We start from the raw sequence: 4,590 nt of genomic DNA on the forward strand, positions 1-4,590 counted from the left end.
GACATTTTTTATCGCATTCTCCCTATCCCTCTCCCTCTCCTTCTCCCTCTCCCTCTCCTTTTTCTTTCCCCCTTTCTCTTTCTTCTTGAAATTAGACTTAGATACAATAATAAAAAGGTTATTAGAAATTTATGTGAATTGAAAAGGGAAGATGATAGTGTTGATTTCTTTCTTGGATAATAGTAAAAAAAAAAAATAGCTTAGAAGAGATTCCGCTGCCCCTGACATGCTGTGTGAGTTGTACTGAAGCTTCAAGACCTCTTCCCTGAGCATGAGATATCTGCACAGGTAGGCCCTGAGATATAGCTTTCCTGAGAAAAACCTGTAGACTTATTTTAATCCAGCAACTAGGCTGATCACATCCAAAGACCTTTTATGTGATCTGGCTGTAATGCAGACACACCCCTAGTATGCACCTTTAATCCCAAACAATGAAGGTAAAGTGAGTTTGTAGAAGGAAGTACCTATGTTTGAAAGTGATGTCTAATCAAGAGGCAGACAAAGTGACAAATCAGAGAAAGAAATGACAAAATAAGATATGCTCGACCTCATGAGAACAGAGAGGAAAGAAGGTTATTTAAGAGGGAGCAGCACAGAGGGAGAGAGGAGGAGGCAGCTTTCAGAAACAGGTTGCAGAGAGAGAGAATAAGCTAGATACAGGTGAAGACAGAATAAGCCAGAGAATGAGAAGAACCCAGAAGATTAAAACAGATTGCTAAAGTTAGTATGAGGCTAAGTAGAACAATTGGGTCAGAAGCTGAGAGAAGCAAGTTTGAATCAGTCAGCTTGGAGAGGAGTTTGAACCAGAACAGCTGAGTTAAACAGCCAGTCAGAGATCAGAAAGAACTAGAAACAGTGAATTTATTCAGCAATAAACCTTGGAGACTACCACTACTACAGGAAACTAAAACTTACATTTACAAGGACCAGAGGAAAAACCTCCACATGTCTCCCTGAAACTTGAAATCCATTTTTCATTTTATTATAGATCTCCCTGACCCTCCACATGCATACATAGGCATCAGAGCCCAGTTTTCCAGCTTTTCTCTTGTCTGGGCTCTAAGTAGAATGTTGAAAAGCAGCAGTACCTTGAATAAATATGTCCTTAGAAAGAATGAGAGGCCATAAAACCAATAGCAATAGAATAAAGTACCCAATGCCCAGAGTCCTGGAGTCCCAATAAATATCACAATAACTGCTTTCCAGTATCTTCAACTCTCTTTGTTTCCTTGGGAATTGTCTTCATAGCAAGATGGAGTTTCTGCTTCAGAAGCTACTCTTTGTCCTTAGGTTCTCTCTCAAAGCATCTGGTTTCTGGATTTGATTTTATTTTTAACTTAAAAATTTGTATTTAAAATACCTTTGAAGTAAGGTAGTGATGTATGCTCTGTGTTTGCATGTGTGTGTATGCATGTATGCGCATGTGTGTACATGTGTGTGCATGTGTGTGTACATGTGTGTACATAATTTCATACTCTTCATATTATATTCTATCATGAGAGCTGGGGCTATATTTTTAGTGTAAAACTTGCTTCACAACCATGATAAGTACTAACTATACAAGACTTGCTCCATAATTAACCAACAATGCTCCACTTAGTAGGCCTGAAGAAATCACAAGCACACAGAGATAGACACACGTGCATCCACATAATTGCTGTAAAGCATGGATCTCTCTGTGAATACAGCCCTAGGCGCAGTGTAGTCAGGCAACAGAGGGGGCCCATCATACCACATGATACATTAACTCTCTTGTGGAGAGTAGGAGAGCAAATGTGTATTTGTTCCTTGCCTTGTAGCTGTGATAAAATATCTGACAAGAGCAACTTCAGGAAGGGCTAATTTTGACTTACTGTTCCAGGGATAGCTTTCATCATGGTGAGGCGAGCAGGAGACTGCTGGTCGCACTGTGTGTACACAGAGAGGCCTAATAGCCTTCTGTCCTCTGTTTACTTACTCCAGGATTTGACCCATAGCATAGTACTACTCACACTTACAGTGGATTTCCCCACCTTAATTAATCTAACCTAGACAATCCCTTGTGAGTATACCCAGAGGCTTGCCTCCTAGGCAATTATTATAGATTAAGTCAAGTTAACAATATTCACCATCATAAAAAATAACCCACTGATTTTTAAGGACGATGCAGAAAGGGTCTTTGACAATGTAAGCTAACAGCCATGTAGATCATTGTCTATACGTGTTCAGCTAGGCGGTCCAAGGGTAGACTATCTGTGCTAATAGTCATGGTTATTATGAAATAATCAAAAATTTCAAAATTCTCAATCATCCTGATAGCCCCGAAGTGTTGAACTGAAAGTCAAAGCCAGTCTTGTTGCCATCTTAAAGATAATCAAATAACCAACGTTAGAAGAAAATCCTTCAGAAGTTGTCTAATCTCTGAAGCTCTAAACTTAAAATATCGCTTGTTAAAATCTGATTGGTAATGTTCATCTTTGTTGATAAGCATGACTCAGTGACAGCAGGAGATGCAATGTGGGTGATAACTCAGTGAGTGTGGTCTTTACCTTTCTAGCAAATATGTGGCCTGGGCCAGTACAGGAAGAAACACAAAAAATGAGTGAACATATTTCTTGTTCTGTTTCTCCATTTCACTATTTATAGAAACATTCATCTTCTTGAAAGGCATACACAAATGCCTCATAACTACTCTTCAATTCCCACCTTTTTAAACGTTGACTTTGTAGTCATTCTGCTTTCATTCTGATAATGCCACTTCTGAAGTCACCCACATGTCTAAAATTGTGTGAATAAGTACACAAGATCCCAAACTACAAACAGAAGCCACGCGCCTCTCCTAAGAATGAATATTGCCAGCTTGAACACCAGTACTGTTTCTTATTGGAATATAAACTAGCCATTATAGTAAAGTTATATATCCTGTAAGTTTGTCACCCAGATTATTACCTTGTAATGACAGTCTTAAGAAATGTCTTCCCTAAGAAAAGTCACTTTTTGGCCAATGCTGAATTTGTATTTGCTTCTTAAAGATTCACAGAGCATGTTAGGGTGTTAATTGCTTGCCTGCAATACTAGGACATAGGAGGTAAAGACGGGGATCCCCAGAGAAAGCTGGCTAGTCAAACTAGCCAAACCAATCAGCCCCAGATTCAGTAAAAGACCCTGACTCACTGTATAAAGTGGGCAGTAATCAAGGAAGATGTCAGACATTAACCTTGAGCCCTTATGTACATGAACACACATACACACACATACACAATATACATATGCTAAAACAAATTTTTGAAGAGATGATACAGTGTAGAGTCTGTCTATGCTAAATCCATCGTTTTCCAAAAAGAAACTTAGAGACATGCTGTTGCACAACAAGGGGAAGAATTCTTTCCCATGTATTTTATATCCCCCAAAGCCTGAGGTTGTGCTGAAGCCAATCCTGTGTGACTGCAAAGCTGTAGACAATCCACTTTCTTAAAGGCATTTCTAGGGTTCTGCCTGGACCAGCAAGTCTGTGGGTCTAGCTGTCCCAGGCTGGTGATACCTTCCCCTTCCATGACTGGAATCACAGATAGTAGAAAGAAGTGAAATTTTAAGCCATTTATAATACATAAAACCCCAAGCTGGACTGAGGTGGCCTGTTGTTTGATACCCCCAAACATCCCACTATCAAAATGAAACACTGGTGAACGTTGCCTCAATTAGAAAACCATCTCCACAGAATATGAAAATAAATGACCACGTAGTAATCCACACCACAAGGCAAAGACGACACCAGTTTACATGCTGTAAGGCCTTACAGCAGAATGTCCTGTTTGGCCTAGAGCCTGCTGGGATGCTGACCACCTGAGGGCACAGCATTCTTTTAGGGGAAAGACTCTGCCTTAAAGAGAAAGCAAAATGTAAGATTTCTGGAAGATTTTTGTATCTCCTGACGTGTGCATTCACATGGGCATCGTAGCGTAGAGGCCAGAGGACAACATAAGGAATCTTCCCCAATCTTTCTCCACTGAAAGTTCATGGATTCAGCCAGGCTGGTTGGTCAGTGAGCTCTCTACCTCCTGGGTGCTGGGATTACAAACTGGCTCCTATGCCCAGCTTCCTGGGTAGGTGCTGAGATCTAAACCCAGGCTGAAAGCACTTTATTTACATAGCCGCCCCCCAGCTGTGCCTGGCTATATTTCAGGATCGGAACCCTGAAAACAGTTCGAAAAGTGTTTAGGCAATATGCCACGACACAAGGAAACCCCCAGACAGACAAGCTACCCAATGACGGAAGCAGCCCCAAGGGACAGCGAACCACCTGGGCTTCCATGACCAAGATGCGCAACTGAGGAGGCAGAGGATTAGTGTTGGGTTCTGAAAAGCTGAAAGATGCCCAGTGGATGGCCACTGTCTAGCTCAGCTGTTTCTGCTTCCTTTGGATTAGACACGTTTGCTATTTAATAGGTATTTTCCGTCTCTGTCACCCAGTGTTCTAAAAATAAGACAACGGGGATGGCTTTTAATGTAGAAAAGCCAGGATAAGTCCCAAGCAATAAAAACAGGATCAGAGCTTGTCAGGTTGCTGGGCGATTAAATGTCATTCTGACCCTCACCCCCACCCCATCCCGC

This window comes from Rattus norvegicus, chromosome 4 (assembly GCF_036323735.1).
Source record: "Rattus norvegicus strain BN/NHsdMcwi chromosome 4, GRCr8, whole genome shotgun sequence".
NCBI lineage: Eukaryota > Metazoa > Chordata > Mammalia > Rodentia > Muridae > Rattus > Rattus norvegicus.